Source organism: Sabethes cyaneus, chromosome 3, assembly GCF_943734655.1.
Source record: "Sabethes cyaneus chromosome 3, idSabCyanKW18_F2, whole genome shotgun sequence".
Taxonomy (NCBI): Eukaryota; Metazoa; Arthropoda; class Insecta; order Diptera; family Culicidae; genus Sabethes; species Sabethes cyaneus.
In genome coordinates, this window is record NC_071355.1 from 104,189,066 (window position 1) to 104,208,317 (window position 19,252).

The following is a 19,252-nucleotide window of genomic DNA, read 5'->3' on the forward strand; positions in this document are numbered from 1 at the left end:
TATTCTCCCTTGACATTAGAGATCTTCCTTGACATAACGAAAATAACACGTTTCTGGCAACAATGATAACTCTTTGTCACTGGCAACTCTGGTTTGACATTAGAGCAGTTGATCGTTTTGACAGTTACAGCTTCGCAGTTGTCTCTTGTGCTTGTCTGCGTTTTGCTGGTCGTGAGGAAGTGGAACATCAAATTTGTACTAATAGTTATCGGATAAAAGTTTTGATTCGGGCAATGTATTCCAATCCATCGATTCACGGTGCTAGACTTTGTCCAAATCTAGTTTGCGCTAAGAACGACTAAACGATGTCAAACTGATGGCCAACAGTATAATCTCGGTACAATCGACCCCGCAGAACAGTATGAAAAAAAAAACGCCAGTCGAAACTGACACCGTACAATCAATCAGATTGGTATGTTCTGCTACTCCGACGTGAATCAGCAGTAGGGCGAACGGCTGACCAAAAATTTCTGTGCGTTTCTAACCAAACACGGTCGCATCTCGATGGCGGGTGTTGCATCCGAAAACTGACTTTTTGATACACTATCACATGAACGTGAAGGTAAACAAAAAATTTTCCGTGACATTTCAAGACATACTATGGTTTCTTTTTATAATTCGTGTTGTCTAGACATCGCTTGACACAACCATGCACAACTATAGTTTGTCTATATAAGGTTGCCCAAATGTTTATTTTTCGTTCAAAATTTTACAAAATTAAAAAAAAAGGTTTTTAACGGCAATAGCCTAAAAATATAAAATTGAATATCAAAATATGTGTTCCTAATCCTAACCTCATCTATTCAAGCTAAAAACGACATAGGGTTTTAGGACCCAATTGTAACGAACCGGGTATCTCCCAGTTTGGGTTATACTAAGCGACCCTCCCTTACCTAATTTTCCGCTCTTTCTCCTTTACGTTTTGCCTGCCCAGAGGTACTATATAGTCTTGGACTGCCCAGTATTTAAAGCAACATTTTTTTTGTGCGAGTCGATGGGCTGAGCGCATTGCTAATTGGGTCTGACCGAACTAACCTATGTTGGTCGATTGAACGTCGTTCCTCGGACCAAGAGGGCTTAAGTTGCCCGAATTAAGTTCGAAATCAATGCCGGTGAATCGTCTTGTCGTAGTCATCGTATTCAGTCGTCTGTTGCTCTTCACTCTTGTCCTATAATAGTTAAAAAAAACCGCCGCTTTTCGAAATATGTTGTAAAAAACCGCGGTAATTCAAAAATCGTATAAAATAGACCGTGTCAATTCAAAAATCGACACAAGAAAACCGCGTCAATTCAAAGTCGTCGAAGAAACCGCTTAAATTTAAAAATCGTTTAAAAATTTAAAAATGTAAGCACCGGTTGTATGAGATCAACCTGGATATTCGAAAATTTGCTTGTAAACCCAGTGATTACAAAAACCAAGATCAAAAATACACCCCTCCACAAATTTAATGTAATGGAAATGGTACTAACCAACTATAATTTGTTAAATTATATCAAAAAATATTATGCACGTGCGAGATTTACGGTGGCTCGAAAACCTCGTGACAAACTTGAATTGATTATACCTGAAAATAAAAATTAGGCACAATGAAACTAGTCCATATCCTAAGTTGATAAGCATTTCCTCCTATCAACGCTAATATGCAGAGATATAGCGCCCTACACGCTTGATTTTGCTCAATAACTTTGTACACGCTTCATTTATTGCTTTCAAATGTTTTGTAAACTTATCCAGTATGTTAAATTACATATTTTCTTCGAACACCGGGTATCGCCAGAATGCATATTTAATGGGTTATGAAATATTTTAGCATAGCATAGCATAGTTTGACTGCCCGTGAGTTGCCGCGATTGATCTAGATCAGCTGAAATTGCACAAAGGACCATCAGAATGATGCTTGGGAGTAGCAGATCATTCTCGGTATGCATTTTCTGGTGATCTAATTCTTTGTAATGAATTAATCTAATTCTTTGCAAAGCTGGCCACGCCCATGCAGGTCAATTTGGGAGGGAAAGGAATGTTAGTCCGACACTTGCTGCTACTAGAGACCGAGGAATCCTCTGCATCATCCACAAGTGTCACGGGATGGAGTTGTTATTGGAAAGGAATTGATCTGGATCCACCAAGGCAGGTGGTGTGATCACTGTCATTCGAGCTTGCGTACGATTTGACGACGTGTTTGATTACGTGGCCATTGATAATGCTGCTAATGATAATGTTACCACGTTAAAACTGGTTGGTTGCACCACGTCTCTTATAAACTTGTGGTGTAGCAATACAAAATGGTGCACCAATCAAAATTGATCTTATTACGGTTGCTTGTCAAACCGCAATAAATGTTAGTTTTATAAACCTATTAAAACGGTAACACCCTGACCAAACAGTTTTTTGTTGCTATTATGAAGAATACTAAAGTTCAACACCAAAATCATTTTTTTCAGTTTCGAATCAGTGAATTTAAAATACGAAAATTGCAAAATCTCAGTGGCGCGTTGATTTTATCAACCTATCATATCAATATGCACGATAAAATTAAATGCGCACATGCTGTAACCAACGGAATAGCTTAAAATTTATTAAATATTTTATGGGATATTTTATTATGGTCGCTATAAACCAAGTCGATCAGAATGATCTGTCAGTAAAACTTCAACTTTTCTGCTCACAGATATATTTTCAAGTTGACAAAGCTGGCGAACTGATATTTAGCTTTCGCCAGAGCGAAAAGCGTAAAGCTTTATTAAATTATGGCGGTGGCAGTCAAGCAGCGGGAGCTTAACCCTCTGGTTCCCAACCCTGCCAATTGGCGGGCTTCAGGAAAATCATTATAAATCTGCTATCACAGAACAGAAGTGGAAGTTCGAACAATCGTTTGAGCAAAACCTGGCATCTACGCCCTGGTCTAAAGCTCTACCAATAAGTAACAACTTTGACGTGCGGAAAAAAACGTGCGATGTATTTAGGAAATGTCAAAAATGCTATCCAAATATTACGAACGTCGTCCGTCATTATGGCGTAAAAGTGTAAAAAGCAGGATATGCATTTATGTATCCAGCTTCTTCGAGCCATAATGGCGACTGCCATTCGACTCAGTTCGACAAGACCAAAATAAATTTGTCATTATGTTTACGTATATATGTATGCACATACGTACATATGCATATATAAGCATAGGCGTCACACATACAAACCAATTTTATGTCACATACACAAACCAATTTAGATGCAGTAGATTCGACCGCAATCAATTTTATGAAAAGTTCTAAGGTAACAAGTTTATATATTTTTGGATAGAACTAAGTGTAAATTCGATTATCTGAACAACCTTAAGCAAAATTGAAACATCTTATGTGTTGAAGACATATCGTGTATCATAGCTTCTAAGGTATTACACATAAAAAAGGAATGCCATGGGTTTATACCGTCTTTAGACATTACCCTTCTTTATCGACAGACTTCGCAGCCGGCTGTTAGAGTACAGGAAAATTACGGGGCCAGTGCAACAATCCTACTGACTCTAACTAGCAAGCACCACCTAGCCGAGATTCGAACATACGACGACTGGCTTGTTAGACCAGCATCGTACCTCGAAGCTAGCTGGGCGGTAGCTAAGGTATTACACATGTTTGTCCCGAATAACCTCATATGTTCGAATCTCGCTGCTATAGAGTCAGTAGGATCGTTGCACTAGCCCCGTAATTATCCTGTACTCTAATAACCGGCTGCGAAGTCTGCCGATATAGAAGGGTCAAGATCTCAAGACTACGTTTATACCCATGGCTTTGCTCTGTTTTGTGCTGAATAATCCCGTTTCACGGTTCATTATAAATTAAATAACTTATGTACTCTAAAATCATCAACGGGCCCTTAAATCCGGGTACCAGATTTTATGCGACTGACACTGGAGTGGCTATTTGACTCCAAAATGTCTTCATGGAAGTACAACCATCAATTTCATTTAATCAAATCGATGTGATTTAATGTTCCGCTTGAAGAATTATTCTAAAGCGCAAATACTATCTGCCTCATCGGCCTCAGCCTAAGCATGACAGAAGGCACAAAAAAATGTCCACCGAACCAGGTACCGGATGTTCCCAGAACCGATGCTGATGTGACCTTCAGAATGTCTTTATTATACTTTCAATAGTCTTATGGTATCAAGGTGATGTGATTTGACGTTCCGCAAGATGAATTATCTTAAAATTCAAAGTTGCCCCCAGTACCGGGTACTTCCATTAGTCTTATTTTGCCAAGCCGCATACGACCGCCGTTGAATAATTTTCGTTCAGGCGATTTACTTCTCGCAAAGCAAAACTGCGGTTGATAATAGCTAATCCTAGTAGAGAACCTGAGAGTGTAACTTGCGGAATGCAACAGAAAAAACAAAATATATTACGTTGATTCAGACCGCAAAAACGACGATATTTCTATAATGTGGCGACAGGTATCGTTTACTGATTTATACTTCTTTCTAACACTAAACCGTACAGCATCTGGTTTTGTGACATAATTACTTTTTGAGTTTTGCGTAAAGAATGCGATTCTGAAAATTATACGACGATAACAATGGTAACGTAGCAGATATCGCATCTTAAACCCTCTTATGGTGGGTATTTTGATCACCCTTTCAAGTTTGCTCATTATCCTAATACAAAAAGTTAAAAACACGCAAATTGTCATTGCAAGAAAATGCATTTATAATAAAACGATTGACTTTATAATGTTATTGTGAGGTTACATATTTTGTTTTTATTCTGAATTATGTACATGTGATTCAAAAATACTTTTGGGCAGCCCGTTTAATATGAAAAACGAAAGACTGTCTAAAATCATCGCATTTGGTAGTCGCTCAGGTTTTACAGGTCTACAAAAAATATTTTTTACAGATTCATTAGACACATTCCAGCGTTACGGGACATTATCGCTACTATGCAGATCGGTTCCTGTTTCATTAAATCCCTGACATTCTAGTGGAAAATGAAGTACTCTTTTAACAGCTATTTTACAAGGTATTTGCCAAAAAATTGGTAAAACGAGAGGCGATTTACAGGGTAACAGTTGGTGCTAATTATGTCCCGTAACGCTGGAATGTGTCATTAGATATTTTAAGATGTTTTAGGTGAATTCTATGTTTTTCGAGAAGCTAAGTCCAAAACTTATTTCTATTTTTCTCAATCACGTGCAGATTTTTGCAAAATGTTACAAAATATTATGGAAATTACAAGTTCGATGGCTGGTGAATGACCCTTTGGGTTAAAACCACTCAAAAAAAGTTCGATGGAAAAATCAATACCACAGATCCGTAATAAAATCCCTAAATAAGTTTTTATAAATTTTTACTAAAACGTTTTTTCTGTACAATCCTATTTTTTTCAAACCGGGTTGCTGCTTTCGGTTACGTTTATTAAACTGCATTGCCTCATAGCAACAAAAATTATAAAAGTTATGTACCGTGACCGTTCCTAATTCTGCGCATTTTTCGTTATATGTACATGTATACGTTATAAGGTACCCCGGAGCAAGTGGGACCTAAAAATGCATAGTTTGGGTTTATTCCACTATATTTTCTATACCTATGATTATTTAAGAAAAAATTCAGCACAGAAACTCTTCAGTGATATCACAGTGATATCAGGCCCTTTCACATGAAATGAATCTGGAGAATTTTCAAAATTATGGACCATTTACCGGGGCAAATGGGACCTATATTCAAAGATTAAAAAGCATAAAATAACAGAAAATTGTGGAAGTTAATATGACACATTCCGCCGTGACGTTACAACGTTTTGACTCTTCTTTGCACAGTATTTGTGCTTCAGCCGGGAAAATCGTTGAGAGACCCCCAAATATTATTATATATTTGGAAAGAGCATAAAATTTCCTATTAAAAGTGAACAAATTAATAGCATTTGCTTTACCTAGATTGTTTGGAAAGCAAATATGTTACGTGACGTTACAACGCGCCAGAAATTCGTCTGTTGGTTCTTCTGTTCAAAAACATGAAAATTCTGCTCTCTTTCAAATTTTATCTAAAAACTTTCTTCTATGATTTGATAAGAGATGAATACTGAACAACCTGCCATGTACAGAATTCCGATAATCAGTGAAGTTAATTTTTAACGAGTTTTTACTTTTCGTGACGTTACAACGCTCTGCTTTACACAGAGAGGGTCGTAGCTCCGTTGTAACGTCACGAAAAATCTGTTCAGTTAATATTCGTCAATTATCACTGTTGCTGCTTTCTGTATATAACAGATAATCCAAAGACGTGTTGTTAGTATGTCTTTCACTATTTTGACTACGTAATTTTGGGGTTGTTCACAAATTACGTCGCGCAGTGGGAGTAATTCTAAGAAAGTGAGACATAAGCAATATCATAGAAACCTTAAGACATAGCATAATAGTTGCTTCTGTAAAGTTTCTTCATTTGAAATGCACTTTCCAGTGGTGAAAAAATATTCGGACATTAGGGTGTCCTCAAGCAGATACAAAAAATATTTTCTTTATTTTATGTCAGAAATGATTGCTGTCTACAGATAATTTATAGTAAAACTAATTTTAAGAAACTTTGTTGAATACTGAAGATTTCTATTTCTTACATGAAAAAAGTTATAGAGAAAAACTCTTAGGGACACCCTTAAAAATAGTTTTTTTATCTAGCTCTTTAATAATGCTTCGTATGCCTTGCAAATGTTCTAAGAAATTGGTGATCTAATTAAATTGCCCATTTTTGTCGAAAATAGTAGACCTCTATCTTTTTCCCTTTAGAAGCTATCACTGTTTTTTTTTATTTTTACATGTACTCTTCAAGGGGATGTATCTCGGGGGAGAGCAGCTATGAGCAGCTAAACTCACTTGTTTTTTGTGAGTCAATTCATGCTGTATTCCACCATGTACAACTTAGAGTAGAACTCTGTCGAAAATCTAAAAAAAGTTATTATGAAGGCAACCGTAGGTGAACATGTAGAAATAAAAGAAACAAGGGATAGCTCCTAAAGGGAAAAAGATAGATCTCTACTATTTTCGACGAAAATGTGCAATTTGATTCGATTACCAATTTCTTAGAACATCTAAAAGGCGTACGAAGTGTTATTAAAGAGATAGATAAAAAAAACTATTTTTAAGGGTGTCCCTAAGAGTTTGGCCCATTAAGGCAGTTTTTAAAGGTTCAAACATTGCCCAATCATGGAAAAACATTCAACTATGCTAAAAGCAATTTTTATAAAATGTTTGATTGGTATACCGGCCCGCGGAATGTGTCATATACAGAAATTAAGGCATTGCAAGAAGCAATCAAAAACAATATTTGTACGAATGGTTCATTCAAAAATGCCGTAACAAAATCAGATCACAACGGTCAACTTTATAATTTATATAAAACACAGATCGTGAGCAATTACGCTGTAAACCATTATTATAATGAAATGTAGTTGAGTATGTCATTGTATCCAATTCTTGCGAGACGTACTTTAGGATTAACCATTGTTTGATAGCTCCAAAATATGATTATGATCTGCTTGTTCTACCATACCCAATTCGGTAGAGCTACTCATAAGAGATAGTTACGCTATAATAATCATAACACTTTATTGTTTCCATTCCAGTTGCAGATTTACTTAATTATATCAAATTTGCCTTTTCAAATTCAATTTACATCGTTCAGGTGTAACCAAAATGTGACCAAACTGTTTGTTCCCTCATAAGCTGAGCAAACGGGCTTCTTTTTTGGGGCCCCTTGGTTTAGTCCTTTTCGGTTTTATTTTAAAGCTTTACTGATATAAATATTATGTAATTGAACTGAAAATGTTCGGTAGTAGACCTAAAAAATTATTAAGACAGGAAGTTTTGAGCTGAAACATTTTATTTTTAATAGGTCCCACTTGCCCCGAGTGCTTTTGAAGTGCCGACCTTATTTCGACCCATTTTTTTAATGCCGTTTGTCAAATTAAACAACTAGTTTTCAGGTGTAATTTGTTAATACACTCATTATGTTTACATTACACGTGTAATTTGTTAATACACTCGTTATGTTTACCTACTGTCAGAAAAACATGTACTTTTACGTGAAGCCAGTGGCCAAAATATCATTTATAGAAAATTGCGTCAAACTTACAACGCAAAATGAAAATAACGCTCAAATTTGAAGTCGAATATTGGTGTTTGGAATGCCAATTATAAATTCAACCTTTAACTTGCATAGATCGGAATCCTGTGTAGCGTCTCGGGGTCCAAACATGCGAGGGCAAACCATGGAACCATACCTTCTGATATTTTTTTTAATGACCAACTTTATGGAGTTGTCAGAGAGCAGGAAAGTGGTTTCTATATGAAAACACAATTTTCATATTAGTCTCAAGTGTGACGTTCAGTACGCAGAAAACCCGAATTAATTCACCCTTCACGTTATCAAGAAGAAAATATTTAAAATGAGCCAAAATGATGACAATATTCCTGTGCCGCTTGAACAGCACAAGAAGGCCGAACATGGATTTATTTATGGTAATGGCTACCCGAGCAAGGTTTGACAACAAAAGTATACCCAAATTATTAGTTATTCTGCTGTTGATATCATGTTTTGATACCGTATCCAAATGGTATCAGATATCAGTACTTGTGGCTTAGGCAGCACGTTCTCCTTATTTATAGGGAGCTATATAAGCCAAGTCCAAAGTGGTACTTCGAATTCTAACCAAGTCCAAGTGGTACTTATGATGTATCAGACTTTGCATTTATTTTGTTTTCATTTTTAATGAAAGAAAATGTGGTGACATATTCTATTTATGATGTAAATAAACCTGCAGTATTTAAATTAATCTATTTTCACATAGTTTTTTTTCTAGTAAAATGGTCAGTTCAAAGTAGGTATATACTGATAGAAATATACTGATGATATGATAGCAAAATGACAACTAATTCAGCTATTGTGCTATTGTGCTAGCAACTCCTACCCCTACCTCCACGTGGTACCAGCTGGAATACGAGCAACCTTAGCGGAGATCGGGTAACCGACCCCGGTGGAAACTAAGGTCGTATACCAACAGGGGAGGAGGCACAGTGTGTCTCGACACTGCAAGATGGCAGCCCCATCACGAGACTCGGTATCATAAGCCCTAGTACGGCTACCTATCTAAACAAAAAAACTTATAGCAAGAGTCAAGAAATCTCTTCTCGGAATATTCGGCATGGACCAAGGCGACGAAATAAGGACATAGAATGGAGACTTGGTACCTGGAACTGCAGATCGCTAAATTTCGTTGGTGGCGACAGGGTGCTGCTCGATCAGCTAGAACCCCGAAAGTTTGGCATCGTGGCGCTGCAGGAGATCTGTCGCAAGGGGGGGAAGGTGTGGAGGATCCGTGGCGGCAGAGCCCGATTTTTCCAGAGTGGTGGAGCGACCAACGAGCTGGGAACGGGCTTCGTAGTGTTGGGCAAAATGCAGGATCGCGTAATATATTGGAAAGCGATCAACGAGAGGATGTGCGTGTTGAGGATAAAAGGCCGTTTCTTCAACTACACCATCATTAACGTGCATTGCCCACACGAAGGTAGACCCGACGACGAGAAGAAAGGGTTCTATGCGCAGTTGGAGGCAACGTACGACAGCTGCTCACCACGGGACATCAAGATCGTCATCGGGGATATGAACGCCCAAATCGGCAGGGAAGCAATGTATAGACCGGTGATCGGGTCCCATAGCCTGCACACCGACACGAACGATAACGGCCAGCGATGCATCAACTTTGCGGCTTCCCGAGGCTTGGTGATCAAAAGCACCTTCTTTCCCCACAAAGATATCCACAAGGCCACCTGGAGATCACCTGACCAACGAACCTCGAACCAAATCGACCATATTCTCATCGAGGGACGGTTTTTCTCGAACATCACCAACGTACGCTCCCTACGGAGTGCGGATATTGACTCGGACCACTACCTAGTAGTAGTACATGTGCGTTCAAAACTATCGACGGTTTATACCTCGCGACAAAGTCGCCCTCCTCGACTAAACATTTGGCAACTAGACGCGGGTACTGCCGAAAACTACGCGCGCGTGCTGGATGAAGCTCTGCCTTCCTCTGTGGAGCTGGATGCTTCGACCCTCGAAAACGGATGGAGTAGGATACGCTCGGCCGTCAACCAGGCCGCAACCGCGGTGCTAGGTGTGGAAACCTCGAGTGCACGAAATGATTGGTTTGACGGGGAATGCCAAGAAGCGATAGAGAGGAAAAAAAGAGCTTGGGAAAACTATCTGAGCATATCCACGAGAGAGAATTTGGCCAAGTATCGACGAGCGCGGAATTAGTTGACCACGATCCTAAGAAGGAAAAAGCGCCAGAAGGAGGACAGAGATCGTGAGGAGCTTGAACAACTATTCCGGGCTAATGATACCCGCAAGTTTTACAAGAAGGTGGACCAAACTCGCAAGGCCCACATACCAAATCCTGACATGTGTAGGGACGAGGGAGGGGATCTTATCACAAACGAGCGCGAGGTGGTCGACAGGTGGAAGCAGCTCTTCGATGAACACCTCAACGGCGATATAGCAGCAGGAGATGGAATGGAAGTTAACCTCGGAGTACCTACAAACGACAACAGCGTACCGGCTCCCGATCTCGAAGAGATCCGACGAGAAACCGGTCTGCTGAAGAATAATAGAGCCGCCGGGAAGGACCGACTCCCGGCAGAGCTCTTTAAAAATGGCCAAGAACCGCTAGTAACGGCACTTCACTGGCTGATTTCAAGGATTTGGGAAGAAGAGAAACTACCGGAGGAGTTGATGGAAGGCGTAGTCTGTCCCATCTACAAAAATGGCGACCGGCTAGACTGCTGTAACTACCGCGGCATTACGCTGGTCAACACCGCCTACAAGGTGCTCTCCCAGATTCTGTTGCGTCGTCTATACCCAATAGCAAGAGAATTCGTAGGGCAGTATCAGGCGGGCTTTATGGGGGCCCGTGCTACTACGGATCAAATTATCACTCTACGACAAATCCTTCAGAAATGTCGAGAGTACAACGTGCCCACGCATCATATTTTCGTGGATTTCAGAGCAGCATACGATACCGTTGAACGCGAACAGCTATGGCAGATAATGCATGAGTACGGTTTTCCGGACAAACTGACGCGGCTGATCAAAGCTACTCTGGAACGAGTGATGTGCTACGTGCGCGTTTCGGGGACACTCTCAAGCCCTTTCGAATCGCGCAGAGGGTTACGCCAAGAGGATGGACTGTCCTGTATGTTGTTCAATATCGCTATTGAAGGTGTGATCCGGCGAGCGGGGATTGAAACGAGGGGAACGATCTTCAGTAAGAGTAGGCAACTCCTAGCCTTTGCAGACGACCTCGACATCATTACTAGAAACCGTGGGACGGCGGAGGTAATCTACGCCAGACTAAAAACGGAGGCTAGGAGGATAGGGTTACAAATTAATGCGTTGAAAACCAAATATATGGTAGGAAGAGGCTCCCGAGATAGTAACGTTTGCCTCCCACGGACAGTGACTATTGACGGCGATGAGCTGGAAGTGGTTGAAGAGTTCGTATATTTGGGATCTCTGGTCACCGCCGACAATAATACGCCTACTTTTCCCTTCGCAAGACGTTTCGATCAAGGAGCATACGCCGCCGCACAAAGCTGACGATGTACAAAACGCTAATCAGACCGGTAGTCCTCTACGGACTTGAGACAGTAACTTTACTTACGGAAGACATACGTGCACTTGCCGTTTTTGAACGAAAGGCGTTGCGGACTATTTTTGGCAGAGTACAGACTGAAAGCGGAGAGTGGCGGAGGCGTATGAATCACGAGCTACAGGCACTGCTTGGAGAGATTCCCATCATACACCTGGCGAAAGTTGGGAGACTACGGTGGGCCGGCCACGTCGCAAGGATGCCGGACGACTGTGTAGTGAAATCCGTTCTCTTCAAGAACCCCACCGGCACCAGGAATAGAGGGGCTCAACGTGCTAGATGGCTCGACCAGGTTGAAGCCGACGTGCGTGTGTCGAGACGCGCAACGAATTGGCGACGAGTAGCCCAGGACCGAGCACAATGGAGAGGAATTCTTGATACGGCAAGAGCCACCCCGGCTCTCTGCTGAATAAGTAAGTAAGTAAGTGTAAGCTATTACTGTTGTGTAACAGTAAAATTAGTGTTCCGTTTGATATTTTTGATAGCAAAAGTAGTATTCAATTTCATTTCACGGTTTGCTATCAATTTTGATATTTTAAGTCGACCAAAATGAAATCAAACCGAGTAATCAAAATCAGTTACATCAAGGTATCAAATTTTGTTTTCCATTTGCTCTAAAACTTTCCTCGGCTGGATTTTTGGTGTGCTTTCAGCGTCTAAAGGCATAATCAACATGACATAAGTATTTATTGTTACTTTTTAGGTGCGCAAAATTGGGAACAAACTTGCGCAGAATCAGGACCATGCGCAAGAAAGTCGTAGAATTAGACTCCGTGGATAAATCTACAAAACGAAAAATATACTCAATTGTCGATCGACTTTTTTTTTTAAATCAATTTTTTATACCAAATACTATAGGCCGCAGCTCTACACGTTGTTAATACAAATCTAGAATATTGATCATCCATCATTCCATTTATCTATCCGCTATATATCAACAAGCGCTCAGCAAAACATAATTGCTAATGGAAAATAAATTTAACTGATCACATAGATCATTACGTGTTCATAAAACGTATAATCTGGAATTAGTTAATAGATATTTGGTTGCGCACATATATCGTTGCACTAGCGATTTCCGAAAAAACAGCACTACGGTCTTAAATTTTCGCCACATCAATGAGCTCAGCTCCCAGGAATCAGCTGACCAGGACTCAAAAACCGGCCTTTTAATGGATTATTAACGCTCTCTGTCCAATGGTAGCACAGGTTTGTCCAACATTTTAGTGTTAATGCAACAGACACTGTACTGTTCATCTCATGTTTTTGTTAAAAACCGAAACGTTTGGAAAATATGCCAAATAGTGGAGCGCGTAAACCTAAACACAGCTGATTCGCAGTGAACTACCGATGAGGAACATCCCGGAAATTTGGTTTAGTTTTTTTATCAAGGCATTCTGATTTATTCAAGCTTTGTTGCCAAACCTCATGGTTAATTTTCGATTACCATTACGTTTGATTTTTGATCAGCTTTTCGTTTGTTAACCCAATAAAAGCTTATTGATGTACCGAAAGCTGAAAGCTCATTAATCTATCAAAACGTGTTGCTGTTCTTCTTGAAAATCGTTAGTGCAACGAAATACCGTAAACGCAGTTAATTCCCATCAGCTCCTAAGTCTGATCACTCAACTCATGTTATCGATTTTTAGAAGACTTATTCGAAAATCATAACTATCATCATGATCAAAGATTGAACTATGAATTTTATTGCAACCTTTTTAAAAATCGGGAATTGATCGGAATTACCTGCGCTGGTAAGGCGCAGAATAATACATTTATCATACGGTAGCCATTTTTCTAGCCATTGTTTAGCCACTTTCTGTTTCCCCTTAACTGTCGGTGTTTTTCTTTTAGCTCTCTAGGGCAAGGAAGTGCGGCGGCTAGTTATAATTTGCTCTTGGACAAGAGGCTTCATTCGCAACTCGAGCCATTACCATTCTTATAACTAGCCACGGCTAGAGGCTTCTAGACCGGAAAAGCCGAGTTTAACATTAAGGGAAGGTGTGCATGCTTGTATGTATTTTTTCCTTACTAGTTTGCATTACCAATCTCGTTCATAGAACCAGGTAGTGTAACAAGTTATAATTTGGCCATGGACAAAATGCTTTTTTACACACCTCAAGCCAGTACTACTCTTGTAACTGGGAAGTGACTTCATTGTTGGCAAATGTAAAATTCAGTACAAAGGAAGGATGTGAAGAGACCTGAGACTTAGGTTTAAACGTAACATCGAATGACCTGATTCTAATAAGATTCGAACCCACGGCAACTCGCTTGCCAAGACAGACTCAGTAACTTACCCAAGAGTCTACCGACAAAAAAAAAGTGCAATACGTTGTTTATTTTCCGAGAAAAAGAAGCATGAAGTTTGAAAAACATATTTTTACGATGGCAGCATTGTATTGCATCGAGATTATTCTCTGGAATACTTATCTATACCTATAAAGAAGGATTTCTGTCTGTCTGTCTGTCCGTATGTTCCTTATAGAATCAAAAACTACTGAGCCAATCGGCGTGAAAATTTGCATGTAGAGGTTTTTGGGGCCAGGAAAGGTTTTAGTGATGGCTAGATACCCCTCCCCCCACTAAGAGGGGGGAGGCTCCCATACAAATGAAACACAAATTTCTGCATAACTCGAGAACTGATCAAGCAAATAGAACAAAATTTGGCGTGTGGGTGTTTTTGGTGACAAGAAATTATTCTATGGTAAATTGGGACCTCTCTCCACTTTAGAAGGGGAATTATGACTCCTCTCCCCTTTAAGAGGGGGGGCTTCCATACAAATGAAATACAAATTTCCTCATAACTCGAGAACTAATCAAGCAAGTAGAACCAAATTTGGCACGTGGGTGTTTTTGGAGACAAAATTTTTTTCTATGGTGAACTGGGACCCCTCTCCACTTTAGCAGGGGGGGGCTCATATACAAATGAAATACAAATTGCCTCATAACTCGAGAACTAATTTAGAAAATCGAACCAAATTTGGCATATGAAAGTTTTCGAAGGCAAGAAAATTTTCTTTGGTGAAATAAGACCCCTCCCAACTTTAAGAGGGGGGGGGCTCCTATACTAACGAAATACAAATTTCCTCATAACTCGAGAACTAATCCAGCAAATAGAACCCAATTTGGCACGTGGGTGTTTTTGGAGACAAAAGTTTTTTATATGATGAATTGAACCCCTCCCCACTTTAGGAGGGGGGGCTCCCATACAAATGAAATACAAATTTCCTCATAACTCGAGAACTAATCAAGCAAATGGAACAAAATTTGGCATGTGAAAGTTTTCGAGAGCAAGAATATTTTCTATGGTGAATTAGGACCCCTCCCCACTTTAAGAGGAAAGGCTCCTATACAAACGAAATACAAATTTCCTCATAATTCGAGAACTAATCAAGCAAATGGAACCATATTTGGCATGTGGGTGTTTTTTGAGGCAACCATTTTTCCTATGATGAATTAGGACCCCTCCCCACTTTAGGAGGGGGGGCCTCTATACAAAGGAAATATAAATTTCCTCATAACTCGAGAACTAATCAAGCAAATGGAACCAAATTTGGCATGTGGAGGTTTTTGGAGGCAAAAATATTTTCTATGGTGAATTAGGACCTCTCCCTACTTTAAGAGGGGGGGCTTCTACACAAACGAAATACAAATTTCCCCATAATTCGAGAACTATTCAAGCAAATGGAACCATATTTGGCATGTGGGTGCTTTTGAGGCAACTATTTTTCCTATGATGAATTAGGACCCCTTACCTTTTTAGGAAGGGGGGCTTCCATACAAACGATCAAGCAAATGGAACCAAATTTAGCATGTGAGTGTTTTTGTAGGCAAGAATATTTTCTACGGTGAATTAGGACCCCTCCCCAGTTTAGGAGGGGGGCTCCCATACAAATGAAAAACAAATTTCCTCATAACTCGAGAAATAATCAAGCAAATGCAACAAAATTTGGCATGTGGGAGATTTTTGAGTCTTGAATTTATTTTATGATGGTTAGAGACCTCTCACCCCTGTGGTAGGGGGATATGGACTCTCATACAAATAAAACAGAAATTTTTGCGAAACTCAAAAACTAATCGAACTCGAGAAGTTCGAGACTCTTCCATAAAACATTAGTCAATAACAAGACCATAAAAACTATCTATAGTAACACTAGATCATCAGGACGAGACGACCGCGAGTGTTGTCGGTGACCCGCAGTCGGAAGCGCCGCCCACTTTGGGGAGGCAACTCCCCGCAGAAATCACTACTGTCTAGGTTTATTTGTTTTCCTAGGTCTACCTGGGTTTCCTGGAACGAGCGACAGCGAATAAGGGGAGGACCGCGAAATGGTACTTTCCACTTCGTGTCGGTAATTAGCAGTAAATTAGCATTGTCAGCACTATAAAAAGGTTATCAGTAAAGTAGCTGTATATTTTGCCAAAATAGCATTTAAGTATCATTTAAGGCGACTTAAATGCTTATTGGCCTACATTTGAATAGCATTGGTGATGCTTATTGGTTACCTGGGATGCTTTCATAGTTACGTAACTACCAAAATGAATCATCTAAGGTTGAACTCCTCAGAAACTTGCAAAACTCGAGATTGTGACAAAGATCATCCGAGATTCATGATTTATGTACAACACAGGTTAATTTGTGGCAATACGAAGTTTGTCGGGTCAGCTAGTACTTAAATAAGTGCATCATTGTTTGTTGCGGCAAAAAGCCGCATTGTAATCCATCGCGGTTAGCTTCTATTGTCCAGCCGAAGCTAGTCACAAAACGCTATTGTCCGTTCAACCGAACGTGATTCACAAAGGCTATTATTCTGAACATGTATTAAATCTATTCACTGCAAGTGTATAAAAGGCGAATAATAAATAGCAATTATTCAGTGCACTAGCAACCACCGCTGTTGGCGGATGGTTGCCGTAAGATGAATCTAGCGTTTTATTTTAGTGTGAAGACATCCAGTCCCGTTGGTAATCGGCCCCCTAACGACGATCCGGAACATTGGTGCCGTGACCAGGATATGTCCTGGCACTAACAACGTTTTACCAACGGGACTTCAGTTTTATCGTTCGTGCTATCGGTTCGCGGCAACACGTGATATTTTCGACGCTGAATTAGTGACTTCGTCAAAATCATTTTACTTGCGGGACATCCAGTTCGTCGACCGTGTTGCTGACTAGCTGCTAGAGGTGGGACATGTGGTAGTGCGGTGTGCAATCGTTATCGGACATTTACGCTTCAGCTATGCCGGTGTGGGTGACTTCGCAGCCGCTTAGCAATCAATTCCCCCAGCGGAGCTATGCCGGTGTGGGCGAATCACAGCCGCTTAGCAAGATACATTCAGCTTCTGAATCCCCGGTTCTTGGATTCAGCGTAGTAGTAGGAGGGCTGTACAGCACGGAAGCTTGCAGCATCCGAGAATGTATTAATTCCTGGAAGTGGTCAGTTTGCGGTTCGAGAAATTCGTCTGGGAATGCAAGCCTAGGACTACGCTTAGTCAGGCTTGGATTGCGCCGCTGTGACCAGCGAGCAATTACCGTCCGCGTCGTTCGCCAGAAGCAGAATTCAACTAACCCACTGACATCATCGTTCATCCGTTCCGTCTAAATGTGATCATCTGTTCCTCCGACCGCCATAGTGAAAAACCGTTGGTTTTGGTGGTGGAGTATGTTGCGGCAAAAAGCCGCATTGTAATCCATCGCGGTTAGCTTCTATTGTCCAGCCGAAGCTAGTCACAAAACGCTATTGTCCTTTCAACCGAACGTGATTCACAAAGGCTATTATTCTGAACATGTATTAAATCTATTCGCCGCAAGTGTATAAAAGGCGAATAATAAATAGCAATTATTCAGTGCACTAGCAACCACCGCTGTCGGCGGATGATTGCCGTAAGATGAATCTAGCGTTTTATTTTAGTGTGAAGACATCCAGTCCCGTTGGTAATCGGCCCCCCTAATAGAGATGGTCGGGTATGAAAATTTGAATACCCGAACCCGACCCGTACCCGATTAGGAAAAAAAATAAAGACCCGTGCCCGACCCGAACCCGCAAGTTTATTTTTTTTGATACCCGAACCCGACCGCAACCCGTCGGGCACGGGTACGGGTCCGGATACCCGACAATCTTTAGTGTTAAACGAGGTCAATAGACCCGACCCGACCCGTACCCGGTTTCAAAACCAAACCCGTACCCGACCCGAACCCGCAAATTATTTTTTTTCAATACCCGAACCCGACCCGTACCCGGCGGGTACGGGTACGGGTGCGGGTTTCGGGTAAATTTTCCGCTACCCGACCATCTCTACCCCCTAACGACGATCCGGAACATTGTTTTTCATTCACTTACACTGATTACAAAATTAGACGTAAAATAAACGAAATAGTAAATCGTCTACCGGATCTAAAACGAAAATAAGAGTGACAAACATATTAACAAACGTAATAGCGCAATTGTAAATTAACCCGAGATTGTGCTAACTCTATGTACTAAAACTAATGAACGATATCTAAAGTTTGACAGACTGACTCGTTATGCTAGATGGTTCAAAACTGCGGTTCAAAATTTACACTTTCGTGATAACCGGGATGGCTTGTTGTTTAATTTCGCAAAGTTTTGACACCAGTACAACTTGAACTAGTTGACCTAACCCACGTGAGTGAACAAGTTCGCTATATTTTTTTGTGCAAATCCTCTGATAAACTTCTGTAAACCGTTATTTGAAAACCGCTGTATTATTGTATTGAGTGCATTCACTATCTTACGCATACGTGCGAGGCAAGGCGGTTGTTCCGCTGTTGTTTCTTGAGTCGATTTTACAGATAATCGAGCCAATTAGCAAGTACTGCAGTTGAATATTTATTTGTAATGACTATTAACGCATGCAAAATCAAAATAACTATTATTTCAGACCTGTTACTATATTGTTTTTTTTTATCACGGGTTTTTTTTAAATACTGTTTCAGTGAATGAATATTCAAAGCGTAAACAGCTCCTAAAATAAATTTTCAATACAATTATCGTCTAAAAAATAGATAGGAAAAATGTTTGCAGAATGCATCACTGTTATGAATATATAGCTTAAATACATCAGCATTGTAAAACCTGTTCTTTAATAACGAACTTAATTTCAGGCGGCGAATATCAGTGTGAGTAAAATAATTACACTGGAACCGATCAGGGATCGCACACCACGTCAAATCACATTGGGAACCTGTTGACAACATTGTGCCGATCGCCTCAGAAAACCGGACTGCCCAGAAAACTGCAATGCTCGCAACCATAACAAAAAGATGAAAATAAATGCTGCCTTGCGATGCCAGAATGATAAATGAGAACAAACATTCGAGGTTCATAATACTATTAGATGTTGCCGATATCTCTTGCGCAACGACAATTTTATGCTTTTACTCTTTTGAATAAAATTGGAAAAAGTTAATATTTTAGATCTTCTGCAATTACTATGAAACTTGACACACATTGCAACATTTGTTTGCAGCCCAAGATTGTTTTTTATTATTTATCACAAGGCCACAAAGTATAATAAAAAGAATCATATTACCCAAG

At 40.2% G+C, this 19,252-nt stretch overlaps 1 protein-coding gene across 2 annotated transcripts in view; it reads right to left on the bottom strand.

Annotated features, from left to right (window-relative positions):
• The window catches only part of LOC128742369 (cytospin-A-like), a 193,267-nt gene that overhangs the window by 140,104 nt on the left and 33,911 nt on the right, over positions 1-19,252 (bottom strand). The window lies entirely within an intron of this gene.